Source organism: Uranotaenia lowii, chromosome 2, assembly GCF_029784155.1.
Source record: "Uranotaenia lowii strain MFRU-FL chromosome 2, ASM2978415v1, whole genome shotgun sequence".
NCBI lineage: Eukaryota > Metazoa > Arthropoda > Insecta > Diptera > Culicidae > Uranotaenia > Uranotaenia lowii.
Window position 1 is genome coordinate 4,612,637 of NC_073692.1, and position 20,714 is coordinate 4,633,350.

The following is a 20,714-nucleotide window of genomic DNA, read 5'->3' on the forward strand; positions in this document are numbered from 1 at the left end:
TGCTGCTGTTGTCACTTTCGTTGTTCAAAGTGCACGCAAATTGTATTGCACCGGGCTGCATTGTCTCATTGTGTGCAGTCTTTTATTTCTGTTTCCATTTCAAAGACCTGCCAATCTGCCATCGAGTGGCGGCTACTAATTACCCACACCCACCCACACACTTCAAGCACGCGCTCCAAATGGTGTCGTGAAAGTGCTGCGAAGCACTTTGGCATTCGATTGAGAAAGCAACTTACCGTAAAGTGGCTGACTCTTTCAAGTTGTCCTTGTGCTTGTGAAGATACAATTTATCTACCAGCATTATTATTCTGCACAATGGCCGTTTGAGATGAGTTCGAAATGTCATCTCAATCTATCCCATCAACCGGGCAACTGGGGAGTTACTATCTCTTGCTGCTGCCTGGCTCGGGTACCGGACGGAATAATCGAATTAAGGCTCCTCTCGCAGCTCATCTCATTGGTTGGAGTAAAACGCGTTAATTAGTGACGCTTAGTGCTAAATTAATTTCTGCTTCAATCCATACGCGAATAGATCTTCACTGCATAGGCTTTTCTGCAGCATCTGGTGGAGGTTGCTCATGACGACAACAGCAAGCGCAGCGCCATAAAGAAGTAATGCTCGATGCAATGAGATCTTATTATCGCCAAGCCGTTAAAAAGAGTCGTTCGATGGTGCAAATTAATTTGATGTTTGCTGCTAATGCTGCTGCTGCATGCACTGATGCATATTCAGCATTGCCGGCTTAGCAGTTCATTAGACAGTATTAACGAGGTTCCCTTTTGATTCTGAAAGGCTGGGCAAACTTCCTCGAAATCGAACTTTATGTTTCCAGTTTAAGATGTGTTCCGGTTTAAGAATTTTATTTTTTACATTAAGTATTTGTTCATGGAAAAAGCATGAGACAATTAAATATGTACAGATTTTTGAACTAGCTGAGCGAGCTTTGCTACGCGTGTAAAAAAAATTAGACTAAATTTTATCTTCACCTTCAAATTGATGTACAATAAAAGATGCGATCTTATTGAGAATATTTCCCAAATAAATCGTATTTGAAAAAAAATCCACTACTACTATAAAAAATCATATTAAGACCCTTGAGAGAGGGTGAAAACAGCAGTTTAATCCCTCGATGAAATAATCGTGAAAAAAAATTTAAGACCTTGATGAAAAATTACAAAAATGACAAAAATGACAAAAATGACAAAAATGATAAAAATGATAAAACTAACAAAAAAGACAAAAATGACAAAAATGACAAAAATGACAAAAATGACAAAAATGACAAAAATGACAAAAATGACAAAAATGACAAAAATGACAAAAATGACAAAAATGACAAAAATGACAAAAATGACAAAAATGACAAAAATGACAAAAATGACAAAAATGACAAAAATGACAAAAATGACAAAAATGACAAAAATGACAAAAATGACAAAAATGACAAAAATGACAAAAATGACAAAAATGACAAAAATGACAAAAATGACAAAAATGACAAAAATGACAAAAATGACAAAAATGACAAAAATGACAAAAATGACAAAAATGACAAAAATGACAAAAATGACAAAAATGACAAAAATGACAAAAATGACAAAAATGACAAAAATGACAAAAATGACAAAAATGACAAAAATGACAAAAATGACAAAAATGACAAAAATGACAAAAATGACAAAAATGACAAAAATGACAAAAATGACAAAAATGACAAAAATGACAAAAATGACAAAAATGACAAAAATGACAAAAATGACAAAAATGACAAAAATGACAAAAATGACAAAAATGACAAAAATGACAAAAATGACAATAATGACAAAAATGACAAAAATGACAAAAATGACAAAAATGACAAAAATGACAAAAATGACAAAAATGACAAAAATGACAAAAATGACAAAAATGACAAAAATGACAAAACTGACAAAATGACAAAAATGACAAAAATGACAAAAATGACAAAAATGACAAAAATGACAAAAATGACAAAAATGACAAAAATGAAAAAAGTGACAAAAATGACAAAAATGACAAAAATGACAAAAATGACAATAATGACAAAAATGACAAAAATGACAAAAATGACAAAAATGACAAAAATGACAAAAATAACAAAAATGACAAAAATGACAAAAATGACAAAAATGACAAAAATGACAAAAATGACAAAAATGACAAAAATGACAAAAATGACAAAAATGACAAAAATGACAAAAATGACAAAAATGACAAAAATTACAAAAATTACAAAAATGACAAAAATGACAAAAAATGACAAAAATGACAAAAAATGACAAAAATGACAAAAAATGACAAAAATGACAAAAATGAAAAAAATGACAAAAATGACAAAAATGACAAAAATGACAAAAATGACAAAAATGACAAAAATGACAAAAAAGACAAAAATGACAAAAATGGCAAAAATGACAAAAATGACAAAAATGAGAAATCTAAGATAAAAGTTCGCGATATTTTCAAAGTGATTTACAAATCATTCAACGTTAGTAAATCAGTAAAAACTCTCTTTAATTTATCGGCCTAGCGGTGAAAAGTGATGTCCTTTTTAGTAGGGACATCTAAAGATTATGAAATTTTTGTATAGATGGATAGAAGGTTAGAAGAAATGAAAGATGGTGAAAATGAGCGGAGTGAGGAACAAAAATTTGGTATGTGATGGTAATGCTTCTAGACAAATTCTACCCGCTCATTTTCACCATCTTTCATTTCTTCTAACCTTCTATCCATCTATGTATATAAAAATTTCATAATCTTTAGATGTCGCTACTAAAAAGGACATCACTTTTCACCGCTAGGCCGATAAATCAAAGTAACAAACAAAAATTACGGTGGTTAATCTCTTCATAAAATAAAATAACTTTGGCCAAAAAGAAATAAAAACACGACATCATAGCATCGGTGGTTGGTCACTATCAGACTATCGACCGTACCGTTTCGCATGCAAACCCCGCATGTAACGAATGCGAAGATAACAAACTGAGAAGACTTCATCGATAGATGCTTTTCTGAGTTAAAGGGAGCTCATCTGAGCGATCACATATCATCTTTTTTGTTCGTCCGCACTACAAGTTCTCGCTTGTGGGGCGGACCACGCTAAGCCTACTAATGTGTGGTGGTAGATGCAACTCTATCTGTATCTACCACTTCATGGTAGTAGGCTCGTGAGGAACAAAAATTTGGTATGTGATGGTAATGCTTCTAGACAAATTCTACCCGCTCATTTTCACCATCTTTCATTTCTTCTAACCTTCTATCCATCTATATAAAAATTTCATAATCTTTAGATGTCCCTACTAAAAAGGACATCACTTTTCACCGCTAGGCCGATAAATCAAAGTAACAAACAAAAATTACGGTGGTTAATCTCTTCACTCTCTTTAATAATTGAAGTTTGTAAACACATGTCACAAAAATTTAAACTCAACAACGCGTTGTTCATATTGACTCATTTGCGATTGATTAGGCGCAACATTTGGCACCATAAGGAATTCGTAACAGGAAAGGAAACCCTCACCGAGCTTCTTACGCTTCATTGAATCCTTTCTGAAAGTCTTCTGGCAACACCTTATCGATTTTTAGCGGGGAGAGAGCAATACCAGAAATTGCTTTTGGCTAGGCTTCAATAACCAATCATCATTTTTTGAACCTCATCTTCAGAGGTTGAAATGTTTCACCGTAAACGAGCAGTCAGCTTCAAGAAGCGAAGGGGTTGATTTTAATTAACCTCCCGCACTCTTTTTAGTCAATGCTGTGTGGCTTAAGTAAGGGTGGTCCTTTAGGAAACATGTGGCAACTGCGGAAGCACTCAGGTGGTGGGTACCTAAAAGAATGAATGGTTCTTTTCTTAGGGTTTTTACTTTCTTCTAGCAGCGAAACAAAAGGCTCATTAATCGATTTGATCGACTTGTGGTTCACGCTGAGCGAGTCTCGTCTCGTCTTGGTCTTGGCTGACGGAACGTTACGTTATTCTTGTAGGTGGTATCTTCAATTTAGATCCATCCACGCAACGTTCCGGAACAATATGAAACATGTGTGATTTTGGTCTTCGCCTGGCAGTTGATCAAAACTAAGTATCTAAAGCTGAACGTTATTGAAAATGGTCAAACCTATTGGAGCACGAACAAATGCCAATTAAAAAAAGTAAGGAACCCGAAGGCCACCTTTCTAGGGTATCGACTTCTGCACTGCTGCCCGTCTTGTCTGGGACGATTCAATGTGGCTCTACTCCATTTCCTAATTAGTGCCGCCCCGCACAGTGGTAAAATACATATGTTCGAATTGCTTTGAAATTGATCCAGCCAGCTAAGTGAGGCAATTGGCTCAGCCAGCAGTGCTATTCCAATGAAATCGTTGATTGCCGGATAGCACCAACTTCGTACATATATGCGTACATACTTGGGCGTATCTTGGCGAGAATCTTGAACTATTATTAGCTTAAGTATGTTACTGGGGTGCTGATTGATTGTTGGTTATTACTACCTGATTTTTCAAGTATGATAACTGATGCTGTGTTCTGTAAATAGGGTCATTATTCTATCATATTTTATTGTTCATCGCTACTATAAAGAAAAGAACACTAGCAGTTAAACAATATAATGAAAAAAATCATACAACACGCAGCTTAGATTACGATTTTTTATCAAAGTTTTTTTTTGAGACAAAACATTTTAATCTTTGAATAACATCATAGTGGTTAAATTTTTTTTAATTTTTGTCAATTTATGTTATGCAGTCAGAGATATTTGAATATTTAGTGCAATTTATCGAAAAGGATCAAAGAACAGTTTAATCCTGTCAAGAAGAGTTTATGTGTAAACTAAAAAGAACTCGAGTGATTATTGACTGGAAAACAGAAGAATGCGAGTATAAACAGAAATCATATTGCGAAGAGCGATAGTCGGCACGGACAACAAGGATAGGAAAACCCGGTGAGAGCTTTCCGATTATCCTTTGTACCTTAAAATCACTTTCACTTTCCTATCGACTTGTTCGCTGTGCTTTTGTTAAATACTTTAAATAGGCCCACACCGTGTGGAGAAATATTTCCTCGGTTTGGTATCGCAATCGTGAGACATTGTTCTCATTTTTTCTCGTACACCAAAACCATTCTAAACAAGATACTGATGAAAATCCAGATTGTATAGAAAGAGAAGGATTTTTTTGAAACTACATCGTCGTTAAGGTTATTGAAAGACGTTTGATGGACAAGAGAAGATTCCACAGCCTTAAAATTCAGAAATGGATTTTTTTTCATGTTTGTTTCCAGTTGCAAATGTCATCGTTACAGGCTTCGGTTGCTTTGTCGATTAAAATATAAGTGCTGAACACCAAAATGTTAAGTTATGATCTATTCTTTCTTTGACCTTTATTTCTTGAATATATTGATAAAAATATTTCATTGATACAAATTCTTTTGAAGTTTTCAAGTTGATGCTTTGCCATGAAAATTGAAAGCTGTCGGTCGTGTTAATTACAGCAGCTTTAAAGTGAAATCTTAATTTTTCATGCAAGTAATAAGATCAAATAAGTGTTTTTGCTCAAAGTTGTACAACCACAGTCAAGTTTGTTTAGAACTGGTAGTTTCCTTATGATTGTTATTTCCTACTTTCATTTCAGTTTTCGAGTAAAACGCAGAACTTGACTTGAAACACGGTTTAGCAAACGTGTTTCTCTGGGCATTTTTCTCTTATTCTTTCTGTTTTTTTTATTGGTTTGGTGTTTATCATAAAATTTTCAATTGACCTTGGTGGTCAGTAAAATGTAATGAACAATATGTATAATCAAATTTTATTTACGAAACGTTAAAATTTATTAAAATGAAGTAAATTTAGCATCGCGTTGGTTTGTACAACTAACTTCCCAGGTTTGTAGTATCTACTGAAGAAATTCCATGATGGTTTTCAAATAGACAATTAAAAACAACTTAAAATTTAAATATTTGATAAAAAATCTACATGAGGCCATTAGTCAGAATAGGGATTCTAGTTCACGGATTTGAGACGAATCACCTTCTCTTTCAATTTTATTTATGAGCATTTACTGTATCATATAAAAAAATACCGCGTTTATTGGAAGTAGGAAATAGGAATTTTAGGAGAATGGACAAAAAGTGAGTTTGTATTTATTTTGTTCATTTTATAAATCAAATGGCCAGTATTTTCTCAATTTGCTCAACTCATTATCAATAATTTACACTGTTGGCTTTTCATGTGTTATAAATATAATTGCTGAGCATAACCTAATTCGTTTATAGATGTTTTAGTTTCGCGATTTATTTAAATATCGATTTTATTAGGGAAAACAGTGAATACATTTTGAAAATTGAATTTTTAAAGATGTTGATAGTAAAGAATATAAAAGATGAAGAAACTCTAAATTTTTGTGAACTATGAAATAATTTGGAATTTTGAAAACTTGAATAATTAACCTGAAAATTTTAAAACTGGAACATTATGAAACATTTGTACGTTCCATGTAAATTCAGAATTAAGAAGCATTACAAATTTCAGAATCAAAAAATTTGTCAATTAGTGTACTGAAAATTTCCAATTCAATCTACATTTTCTTCTGAAGATTTTATCTGGAAATACAGATTTGAAAAAGTTGAAAATATTATAACTATTTTTTTTCTTTCAAAAAGCAATTGAAAATTTCCACTATTCATATTTGTGAATAGAATGAAAGAAACTTTAAAATATTTGAAATTTGGATTACATTGGACGTTTTGAAAATTAAGAATTTTTTCATGAAGAATTTTGTCAATATCAGTAAATAAAAATAAAAGATTTCATCCTTCCTTTTGCTAAAAAGCAAAAGAATGCCAGGCTGGCTTAACAAAAACTTCAAAACTACCATCTTTCAGACAAATGATTTTAGTAGTAAAACCTGATACATACAAATGAAATTATATGTTCATTAAAGCTTAAGAATGTGTTTTTCAAATGCATATAATTTTGTTTTCATAAGTTTGCAACTTTTCGAGATATGGATCAATGAAAATATGCTATTTTAAAACGTAATTACACAAAAAGTACCATTTAACGTCAAGATAGAAACTTGACCCCTTGAATGAAGTTGTGCACTTTTACAATTGTTACAACTCTCTCATATAAAGTAAGACTCGAAAGTCGCTTAGAAAGAAGTTAAACGAAAATTTCGTTTTTTGAGGTTAGTTTTTAGAAAAATGTCTATAAATCTGTTGTTTTGAGAGATAGAGCTTCAAAGTTTTTTACAAAGTTTTTTAAAATTGTATTGTCTACAAGTTTTCTGAACACATCATTTTGATTGGATGACAAATTCAAAAAATAAAAAAAATATCTCACTTTTAGGTGGATCGATCAGAAAAATAATAATGGCAAAATATGCGCAATTAAAAATAATGAAACATTGTAGAACACGTCATTAAGCTGCTTTGACATCTAAGCCATCAAAAAGCCCATGATCACGTTTTTCGCGTTTTAAACCACTGTGCAGTGAATCACCGCTTTTCAATCCGCCACTCTGCCATTGCAATCCTGAGTCAGGAGGATTACAGGCAACGGATCCTACCAAGGCGACTCAACCAACTCCGGTTACACGTGGCAACTGGGCAGGTGAGCCGAAGCACTGGTCAGAAGGTCCCGAACATCCCGTGTCCATCCGCTAGTTGGATCCACTAAATTGCCATACCAAGAGGCAAAGGATCCAACGAACAAAGTGGACAACAATTGCGGAAAATCCCCAGCAAACCCAGCCTATAACAATCTATCGGGTTCCGTTGCTCTGTAGAGGAGCCTGCGGAGCGTAAGCGCTGCGGGCACCATCCAGAGTACCAGTTGGAAGATTGGCATCCACCACGAGGACGGCCAACCATAACCGCCAATCCGATTCATCACGATCTGGTTCCAGAGGGTGTTGTTTGATCCCTTCAAACGGGTTCGTGAAAATTCAAATAACAACCCTCCGGTTCCATAGCATCGAATAGTCAGTTGATGACCACGGTTGGAAACGCAGCATCGAAGTGGACCCGTTACGGCCGGCCGGTACCAGCAGCAGCAGCGAAGCAGAACACACCCTACACACCCACACTACACGAAAGAGTAAGTTATAATACATAACATTTTGCCTTTTTAAAATCATTTGTGTGTTCTTCTTGAATATCCGACCAGTTCCCTTATAGCGAGAGCCGACCTTGAGCTCAAAGCGATTCTCAAACTCTAGCTGGCCCAGCAAAAGAGGCGTTTGTAGCCCACCCCAGACGGTTGCCGTGGCTTGACCAGCAACTAAGGGCTATTGGCGACCTCCTTCCGAGTGAGCAAGTAATAAATATTTTACTCGATCCATTTTTATTGGACCTTTATCAAATGCCACATAGAAATAGGAGTTTCCTTAGGAAATGTCTAGGAGCATAGGAGGTGTAGGAAACTCATGATCGCACCATTTACCAAAATGGATCCTGGGGTGGAATTATGAATCCTGTTCGATTCGAGATACTCGTTTCGAGTTTTACTCGAATCGAGTTAGAATCGGTATTACGTATCTAGTTCGAGTTCTAAATTTTAACGTACTACATTTCGAGTAAACCGGGTAGTAGATCATCTCGAAAAGTTCCATTCGAATCGAGCTCGTTCAAGATCGGTAATGCCAAAACCGGTCGAATCGAACGAAACTCGATTGTTTCGAGTTCCATAATCCCGCCCCTGATCTCTACCTTTCACCAACTACCACAACCCATCCTTGGATACTTGAATATGGATTCGCAGACGTATAGACGGTTTCCATAGTTGGTGATACTAGCTTATATCTGGTTCTGACTATTTAAAAAAAAATTTTGGAGTGCAGTAGCGAGAGGTTGCTAGTTGAACTTAAAGAGTGTCTTACTAATAATCCTTCCTTTTTCCCCATTGGCTACTAAAACGTGGCCGGCGCCGTTATTAATCATATAAATCATATAAAAAAGGGAGAGCATCAGTTTTGTACAATGAGAATGGCTACTAATCCCAAGTACCATTCTTTTGGACTTTGTGCAAAACTCATGGCCCCGATTAATCACGGAGTAGCAACCATTGGCGACGTGGAACTTGTTCTGCTTAGCCACTCCAGCGATCATGGAATTCGAAACGTAAAGTTTGAAATTAAATGTAAAAGATACGAAGTTTCTCTAGAATCGATTTAAAATAAAAATAGTCAACCAAGCTAAGCTAAGCTAAGAATCGTGAAGCTGAGATGAGATTTTGAGGTTTTGGACTCGATATTGTTACTCTTGTATTTTGTACATCGAATTACATGAAGTTTGTGCTGATCATATAAAGTACATCTTTTTTTTCCGGGAATTTATCAGCAAGCTGTCATTCATTCTGTTGTATTGTGAGCCTACTTGGTTGAATGATTCAACTGAATCAAAGCAATCAAAAGATACCTTCTTCAGTGAACGTTTTCGATTTCGATCAATCAAAAACGTTAACTGAAGAGGGTAGTAAGTTGCTATCGAAATACCGGTATATGAACTTTTCATTTACCGTGGTTGAATTAAAAGGAATCTTTCGATTGCTTTGATTAAGCTGTCATTCATCTCTGAAAGAAGGTACACCCTTCATGAGTTGCGATGCGACCCATGTAGGTATACCAGTGCTACATGACCTACTTGGATAAAATTAGTTCACGCTACTACTACTGTCAACTCGAGAACAGCTCGGGAACACGATACATGTGATAATAATGCATCATGGCCAATTTGATCGGCGTGCATTTTTCTTCTCTGCAACCTGCTAATCGTCCCCAACGACCGAATAGAGATGAGCGTACTTAAAATTTTACCGTTCGTTCATGAACTCGGCAGCTAACGACACTCTGCCCTCGCTGTTCCGGATTAATGGGTTTTTAAGTGCCCCTGGTGAGAAATTATGTGGTGACAGAATGAAGTGCCCTTCGGTGCTACCCCATTCCTAGTATTAGGATGAATTGAAGATCACTTTTACTTTCGTCCGTTGAGTTGAATTGCTCAATTATTTGGAGGAAGGCGGAAAAACTAATGTAACCTGTGCAAAACAGCTCTCGATTGGTGGAAAAGTAGTTAGAAATCGTAGGACGGCATATTTCCATTTAAGTAGGGTGATTAAAACTCATTATTTTCGAATGTGAGCACCTTCGCAGATGTTTTCAAAAGTTGGAGTAAAGTTAAAGGCTGAAAAAAATGCGTGCACTTAAAAAGTCACGCAGTAAAAGAAGAAAGCCAAGGTGCCTTGTTAGTAACGCACATCTCCGATCAAGTCAAAGCGCGGAAAAGCCATTTCGCGGTGACGGAAATTTAGTTTTCAAAAAATCAACTACCCGTGTGCGAAATGTGCGGCCACCGCCGGTAACATTTCGTAAGGTGAAGGTAAATTAAATAGTGCTGTCGATCAGCCGAAAACCTCTAGGGTTGGTCCACGATTTTGTGTCCACTTTTGGAAACAATTCGAAGAAATTTTTTCTCTCAGTTCCACCCAAATTACCGAGCCACCGCCTGATTTTTTTTCCATTTAACGATAGTTCCGAACCTTGGGCCAGTTAGCGCGAAAGTAAAAGTGTGTGCAGGCAGAGGCGCCCGCGGTTAGCGATAATTAAAATTGAGCGCTTTAATCTGCAATTGCGATCACTTTCGTTTCGTTTATTGCTCGACTGAATTTCACGCCACCTTACTGATTGAGTAATTGTTGCCGGGCGATTACGGATGCGTAAAAGAGGCGAAGCGAAATGTGTTTTGATGTTTACCCATTAACGTGATATAAGGTTTGTTTTCGGTCGAACCGATTTAAGGTGGGCGCTTTTTTTTTTGCAGTTGTCCAGATGGATTATTTGTACATTTTTGAGAGTTTGTTATGTCGTAATAAAGAATATAATGAAAATCCCATAGAGATAATTTTAAATCTTATTCTGGACCTTAGCATGAATAATTTACTTTTTCTTTTTTTTATTACAGGTAAGTCACAATGCATGTTCCCTAATCGCGTAAGTATAAAAGCCAAACGAAAAATTTTCCGCCTTTATCGAGTTTCATTGAACACGAGTTCTGCAGAAAGGTTAGTGGTCTCAAGTTACAACCTTACGCAGTATAAGACTGTAGACCATATCATGAAAAGTGAGGATATTTAAAAAATCATTGGAAATTTATTCAAAAATAAATGAATGCGAAATATCATACGACGGTATTCTGAAATTTGACGTGCAGCACTTACTTCACATTCTTAACCAAACACTCATTCATCGAATTTGTTCTATGTATAAAATCATCTTCTTGATAATTGTTGTTTACCTCTATTCCAATCTGTTAAACGGTTGGACATGGTCCGTTATTTGCTATCGCCAATCCAGGGGTGTTCTTCACCAGACGTTCGCACCGCAAAAGACACTCGTGTTCGTAGTATTTGTTGTCGGTTCCACAAACGGGAATCTCCTCGAAGTCTCTGCATCTACAGAAAGGGTAATCTTCCTGTTTGACATCAAACTCTTGTGCAGCAATAGCTCCAGCAAGGATAAAAACGGTGACCAAAGCTAGCAAGTGTTTCATGATGCTATCCCGAATTGTTTTCGCACAAGTTGTTGATGTTGTAAATATTAGATGCATCAAGTTAAATCGGACGTCCTTTTATATGGCATCGACATGTCGTTTATAAGGCACGGTCAAGTGCTATCGGATTTTTTTTTGATAAGGCGCGTGTAACACGGTAAACTATGGAAAAACTCGTCGAAAATTTGAAAATCAAGTGTGACGATTGTTGATAACAGATAGTGAAACATTCCAGGAAAGTGCTTAGGATGCTTTATAGTTTCCTTCAATATCAGCTTTAAAGAATGTTTAACCAAATTCTACAACTAACAAATTTATGCCATCGTACACATTTACAGATTTGGCAACAGACAAACGACCTGATTTCGACCAAACGGATCTGAACGCCTTAAGGAAATTTTCAAACAGCACATGAGTTTATACCATATAGGTTAGTGGTAGTTTTACGAGACATCGAAAATAGTTCGTGTATGTGCAATATTTTAAACCAGGGGTGAGCAACCTTTTGAACCGACGGGCCAATTTAAATAAAAAATCTTGTGGGCGGGCCGCACTTAAAATATTTTTTTTTAATAATTAGCAGAACTTCACGTCAGTTTTTATAACTACAAATTTTTGGCAAAAACAAATCTGAAAAAGGAAAGATTAACCGAATTTATGAGTTTAAAAACAGAAAATCAACACGACTTTCTAAATACCCGATATTGAAAAGATACTATCTCCCAATTTTTCAATAGTCAATCGCCGTCTTCTTGGCGTTGGACGTTGAATTGCTAATTGACTTTCTGTGTTTCGTTTGTCCATAATTAAAACTTTTCCTCAAAGCCTAGATTTTTTTCCGAAAATCGATAAGAACCTCGTTTTTTAGTTCGAAGTTCTGTATTGGATCATTGCATTGATATGTTGAGCAAGGTTGTATAGAAATCACAGACAAATTTTCAATTTCACATATTTTTAAGCCACTATCTTCAAAATTCTAGAATTTTTATCCAGATTTTCATAATTTTTTATTTTATTTAGATATCATTGGGATAGGATTTCAAAAGCTATATTATGAGTGAAACAACTCAATTTATCGATGTTTGTTATAAATTTTCTATCAAATTTCTGAAACATCACAGATAATCGTCAAATGACTTTTGGGTCAAATCACAGAATTTCAGATATCTATTATTTTTATCAAGAAATAATAATTTTTGTCGATAAGTTTAATGCCGGCTGATTCATGTTAAAATAAAATCTAAAATCGTTCACCCAGGCTTTATTATTAAACTTTCGTTTTTTCGTCAATATTCAGACATAAATAATATTTCCCAAGGTTTTGGTTTGAATATTTTTACCAGTATTTGAATGCTAACAGAACCAGCCTTTTTACCTAATTAGATAAAAAATTATCTGCTGAGCATATTTTTTATCATTCAACTTTATTTTTGCTTGAGACTAAAATAATGACTTCACTAACGGACTTCGAAATTCCTTTGATCATGTGTAGCTTTAGCTGCTCTTCCTCACTTTAATGGATTTTGATTTTCAAGGTGGTAGGAGTTAAATAATTAGGAAAATTGTTTCCTGAATCATTCCTGATTCTAAAAAAAAACCAAAATAACGTTATGCCAATAAAAAATATTGCATTTATGCCTTGAACAGAACATAATAGATACTTAAAAGCCAGAAAAAGTTAACAATTTCAATGATTGTGGGGCAAATGCAGATAAGAGCATATTTTGATCTAGTCATTTAAATTTTCCTAACAATCCATTGTTGAAAAAAAGGTAAGGCATAAAAGTTTGAAAAAAGCTACGCGGGCCGCACAAAAGGGTTTCGCGGGCCACATGCGGCCCGCGGGCCGCGGTTTGCTCACCCCTGCTTTAAACTATTAATTTTAGCTTACCTTAAATAAGTCAATCATACATCCACCTTGAGTCATTGAACCCGAAATGCTTCATATATTTTTTAACAGTGAAGTTATAGATGTTTTTAAATTAGTTCTTGAATCAGATTTCGAGTTCCATGATCGTTGGCGAACTAGTTCAACAATGCCAATGGTTGCTACTCCGTGATTGGCCGGGGTCATCAATTTTGGTCAAAGGTCAAAATAATCGTATCTGGGATTGAAATCACATTCACAATGTCTAAAACTGATGCTCTCTCTTTGCACCACCAGTATCGGCGCCGGCCACGTTCTAGTAGTCAAGAGATAATTTAGAAAAGGTAGAAAAAGATGAAGGATCAATATCGCGCTTTAGGAGCTAGGTTAACTCTGCATCCTAGCAAAGAATTTTTTTGAAGAATGGGATAGAGGATTTGATTAGGATACTCTGTTGACTAGTGTGAAGGTTTAAATAAGAAACCTCATATAGGTCGTAGTAATGTTTATTTACGGAAATCGAGTATCGAAATTTTCAGCCGAAAATTCTTACATTCAAACAAATAAAAAAAAGATTCATTTTTACTTCTTGAGCCCTAAAAAAGCTTCAGTATTTCGAAGTAAAAATTTTAATTCTATGAACCATAACCATTAACACTTGTCTCTCATATTGAATTTCTGTTCTGTAAATCTATTCAGTTTAACTTTTTGTTCAACATCAGATCATCAATTTATCTTCATGAACAGGAGGCCATGATTCGTTGCAACGGACGCGTTTTATGTTCATTCCGCCGGAGAAAATTTTATTTTTTATATTTAAGTGCTCTGTTGTGGTACGAGCCTACTTGGTTGAATGATTCAACTGAATCAAAGCAATCGAAAGATTCCTTTTAATTCAACCACGGTAAATGAAAAGTTCATATACCAGTATGTCGATAGCAACTTACTACCTTCTTCAGTATCAATCGAAAACGTTCACTGAAGAAGGTAGTAAGTTGCTATCGAAATACTGGTATATGAACTTTTCATTTACCGTGGTTGAATTAGAAGGAATCTTTCGATTGATTTGATTCATATTTAAGTGGTTAAATTGATTCAAACTTGAAAACAAATTGAAATATCCTACTTTCAAATGAGACATTCATTTAAAGTGATCCTCAGGAAAGAAACAGTATCCCTCGGAGAAGAAAAGACTTTGAGCATTGTTTTCCTTAGGCGGGTATTGCGGGTATAAGCGAAATTTATTTCAGGGTTAACCTGATGGAATCGCAATACCTCGCAAGGCACACAACAGTGGTGTCTATTGAATTTATTGTTTATCAATGCCAAAAGACATACCTCTGTTGAACAGCTAATAACTATTTTGTCTAATAAGATACGAGTTTACGGTCTTCGACAAAGTTGTTCAGCGGAAAATTTCCTTTAGGAATTTTATAAATTGGCACAAAAACCACCTGCTGGCTCGGTTGCACAGAAGAAACAAAAATGATGCTGATTTTTCAGTACAAAATATTCAATTTTCCCATACAAACCTAAAAGTCCAAATTTACTCATGTATACGTTACTTAAAAATTCTGCAAAAAATCATGGACGAGTTTTGGACCAAAACGAAGCTTTTTAGACCCCAGGGTTTGAGAAATTCGAAAATGACCCCAAATCGACTCAGTCTATTGACACATGTTTGTAGGTTCTTATTGAAGTTTACAGCTTCTGATCGCATGGAAAAGGACTAACAGGAATGATAGCAGTAGTGTTGGTTTTGCAACACGATCGGGTTATTAAATATTGTGACCTTCAAAAAGAGATCAAACGTCGTTTCAATTTAATTCGTAACAATTTTTTTTTTTGCAAAAGCAGTAGAGGACATAAAACTCTTCACAAAGCCATTTTGGAAATTTAGTAAAATTCTGAAAATGTCCCAAAAGCCCATTCTTTCTTTGAAAGATGGATATAAATTTCTTTGAATTAACGCATTAAAGCTTAATAATAAGTCCAAAAATTTGAGTATGCTTATGAATTTAATTCAAGCAGTGTAAATCCAATTGATGCCCAATTTTTCCTATAATTTGATGAAATTCTTTCGAAGCAAAATGTATTTGAAAGTTCTTGCGAGATAAAAATTTATGAACTTAAATTGATTTTCGGAAAATTTTCGAATATGAAAGCTCCAGGGGAAGATTGGATTATGTACATTCTCATTCAAAAGTTGCCTAAAACACTTGAAATTGTTCAGTCAAAATCTTCAATACATATTTTCAATTGCAAACTCAATAAATATTTTCAAAAAGCCAAAGTAACTCCAATTAAAAAACGTGGAAAAAATGCTTCAGAGCATTCAAGTTATCGACCAATTAGTTTGCTTCCTTCTTGAAGTAAACTATTTGAGAGACTAATTTTGAATAGAATGATGATTCACATTAATTAGAATTTTCTCTGATGAACAATTTGGTTTTCGTCGTGGACTTTCTAATACACATCAACTTTTGAGTGTAACTAATATTATTAACGCTAGGTCAAAGGGTACGTCTAAACGGTTTTGCATATTACAAACTTAATTTGGAGATTTTTTATGTTCTAAGAATTTTATTTACATACTTTTACGTTCGAAAAAAAAAATATCGAAAAATTTATGGGAAGTGGCCAAATACATAAACTTCTAAGCGTGATTTCTCAAGCACCCTTTGCCTATTTACAAGGGCCTATATATATGGCCAAATCTATTCATCCTTCAAAAATAGTTTTTAGTTGTAATATAAATATGCATTCGAGGAAAATTATTTTCAAATTTCAGTAAATAAAACCTAAAAACTATTCGATTCAATCCAAATAAAAACTTTATAATAACTAGCCAAACTAACAAAGCTTACATGGCTATCTATGAGATAATTTGGTATGATGATGAAAACAAAGCTTCGAAAATTTCGAAAAGTTAAACGACAAATTTCGGGTCTAACTACCGTTGCATAAATCTATTTTTTCTCTGAATACGCACGACGTTGGTACTAATTCGTTAAATTCCTTTTTCGAATTCAACAGGGTAACCAAAACAAAAACACTTAAAAAATAAGGGATAATCTGGTTTTTGATATGAATGATAACAAAAAATTCGACGAATTTAAGTTGACAATATTTTTATTGACTGCTTTCGCTTTTTTGAACTGGAAGCGACTTCAGAAACAACTTTTCTTGCATTTCTAAGCAGCACCTGTTACATTTTACTCGTACAGGTTTCGCTGGACCAATAGGGTATATGTTTCACAATCTCTAATCCAGGATGCGTCGGCTGGGCACATCTTAGAATACAACTGTGTTCGTAGAATTTTCCGTCGTTTCCACAAACGGGATCATAATTCTTTGGGCAAGGACAGAGCGGGTAGTCTCTATAATCGACAATCATATTTTTGTCGCTCAACGACCGCTCCTGCGAGGACGATAAAGGTCACCAAGATTAACAAATTCTTCATGATGCTTTTTACGAACTGGATACCGATTTCACGTTCAAGTTCACCGGTTGATATTGTACTGTAATGTAAGCGGAATCGGCAGTGTTTTATACGATATCGATTGTAAACGGTCGACCGTTATCTGATTCCGTTAAAAAAGCATGATGGTCACACCGGTAATCGTAATAAGCCGTGTTGAAAATTTTAAGTTTAAAAATGTTTAACATTATTTCGCAATATATCACCAAGACTAAAATTTTCACAAACATTTGAATTAGTTTCAGTGTTTATCTGGGTTTGTCCTGGCTTTTAATTTTTTTTTTTTCATAACCGACCAATCCCTTGAAATAATGATTCTCGAGTGAGCTTTCATTACGTCGCATGAAATATATTAAGAATTCAAACAGAAATGCAAATTTATCAAAACAATTTTAAAATTTAAATTTTTAACAAAGAATATGTTGTCCAGGCTACAAATATTATGTCAAAAATGACAAAAATGACAAAAATGACAAAAATGACAAAAATGACAAAAATGACAAAAATGACAAAAATGACAAAAATGACAAAAATGACAAAAATGACAAAAATGACAAAAATGACAAAAATGACAAAAATGACAAAAATGACAAAAATGACAAAAATGACAAAAATGACAAAAATCACAAAAATGACAAAAATGACAAAAATGACAAAAATGACAAAAATGACAAAAATGACAAAAATGACAAAAATCACAAAAATGACAAAAATGACAAAAATGACAAAAATGACAAAAATGACAAAAATGACAAAAATGACAAAAATGACAAAAATGACAAAAATGACAAAAATGACAAAAATGACAAAAATGACAAAAATGACAAAAATGACAAAAATGACAAAAATGACAAAAATGACAAAAATGACAAAAATGACAAAAATGACAAAAATGACAAAAATGACAAAAATGACAAAAATGACAAAAATGACAAAAATGACAAAAATGACAAAAATGACAAAAATGACAAAAATGACAAAAATGACAAAAATGACAAAAATGACAAAAATGACAAAAATGACAAAAATGACAAAAATGACAAAAATGACAAAAATGACAAAAATGACAAAAATGACAAAAATGACAAAAATGACAAAAATGACAAAAATGACAAAAATGACAAAAATGACAAAAATGACAAAAATGACAAAAATGACAAAAATGACAAAAATGACAAAAATGACAAAAATGACAAAAATGACAAAAATGACAAAAATGACAAAAATGACAAAAATGACAAAAATGACAAAAATGACAAAAATGACAAAAATGACAAAAATGACAAAAATGACAAAAATGACAAAAATGACAAAAATGACAAAAATGACAAAAATGACAAAAATGAGAAAAATGACAAAAATGACAAAAATGACAAAAATGACAAAAATGACAAAAATGACAAAAATGACAAAAATGACAAAAATGACAAAAATGACAAAAATGACAAAAATGACAAAAATGACAAAAATGACAAAAATGACAAAAATGACAAAAATGACAAAAATGACAAAAATGACAAAAATGACAAAAATGACAAAAATGACAAAAATGACAAAAATGACAAAAATGACAAAAATGACAAAAATGACAAAAATGACAAAAATGACAAAAATGACAAAAATGACAAAAATGACAAAAATGACAAAAATGACAAAAATGACAAAAATGACAAAAATGACAAAAATGACAAAAATGACAAAAATGACAAAAATGACAAAAATGACAAAAATGACAAAAATGACAAAAATGACAAAAATGACAAAAATGACAAAAATGACAAAAATGACAAAAATGACAAAAATGACAAAAATGACAAAAATGACAAAAATGACAAAAATGACAAAAATGACAAAAATGACAAAAATGACAAAAATGACAAAAATGACAAAAATGACAAAAATGACAAAAATGACAAAAATGACAAAAATGACAAAAATGACAAAAATGACAAAAATGACAAAAATGACAAAAATGACAAAAATGACAAAAATGACAAAAATGACAAAAATGACAAAAATGACAAAAATGACAAAAATGACAAAAATGACAAAAATGACAAAAATGACAAAAATGACAAAAATGACAAAAATGACAAAAATGACAAAAATGACAAAAATGACAAAAATGACAAAAATGACAAAAATGACAAAAATGACAAAAATGACAAAAATGACAAAAATGACAAAAATGACAAAAATGACAAAAATGACAAAAATGACAAAAATGACAAAAATGACAAAAATGACAAAAATGACAAAAATGACAAAAATGACAAAAATGACAAAAATGACAAAAATGACAAAAATGACAAAAATGACAAAAATGACAAAAATGACAAAAATGACAAAAATGACAAAAATGACAAAAATGACAAAAATGACAAAAATGACAAAAATGACAAAAATGACAAAAATGACAAAAATGACAAAAATGACAAAAATGACAAAAATGACAAAAATGACAAAAATGACAAAAATGACAAAAATGACAAAAATGACAAAAATGACAAAAATGACAAAAATGACAAAAATGACAAAAATGACAAAAATGACAAAAATGACAAAAATGACAAAAATGACAAAAATGACAAAAATGACAAAAATGACAAAAATGACAAAAATGACAAAAATGACAAAAATGACAAAAATGACAAAAATGACAAAAATGACAAAAATGACAAAAATGACAAAAATGACAAAAATGACAAAAATGACAAAAATGACAAAAATGACAAAAATGACAAAAATGACAAAAATGACAAAAATGACAAAAATGACAAAAATGACAAAAATGACAAAAATGACAAAAATGACAAAAATGACAAAAATGACAAAAATGACAAAAATGACAAAAATGACAAAAATGACAAAAATGACAAAAATGACAAAAATGACAAAAATGACAAAAATGACAAAAATGACAAAAATGACAAAAATGACAAAAATGACAAAAATGACAAAAATGACAAAAATGACAAAAATGACAAAAATGACAAAAATGACAAAAATGACAAAAATGACAAAAATGACAAAAATGACAAAAATGACAAAAATGACAAAAATGACAAAAATGACAAAAATGACAAAAATGACAAAAATGACAAAAATGACAAAAATGACAAAAATGACAAAAATGACAAAAATGACAAAAATGACAAAAATGACAAAAATGACAAAAATGACAAAAATGACAAAAATGACAAAAATGACAAAAATGACAAAAATGACAAAAATGACAAAAATGACAAAAATGACAAAAATGACAAAAATGACAAAAATGACAAAAATGACAAAAATGACAAAAATGACAAAAATGACAAAAATGACAAAAATGACAAAAATGACAAAAATGACAAAAATGACAAAAATGACAAAAATGACAAAAATGACAAAAATGACAAAAATGACAAAAATGACAAAAATGACAAAAATGACAAAAATGACAAAAATGACAAAAATGACAAAAATGACAAAAATGACAAAAATGACAAAAATGACAAAAATGACAAAAATGACAAAAATGACAAAAATGACAAAAATGACAAAAATGACAAAAATGACAAAAATGACAAAAATGACAAAAATGACAAAAATGACAAAAATGACAAAAATGACAAAAATGACAAAAATGACAAAAATGACAAAAATGACAAAAATGACAAAAATGACAAAAATGACAAAAATGACAAAAATGACAAAAATGACAAAAATGACAAAAATGACAAAAATGACAAAAATGACAAAAATGACAAAAATGACAAAAATGACAAAAATGACAAAAATGACAAAAATGACAAAAATGACAAAAAT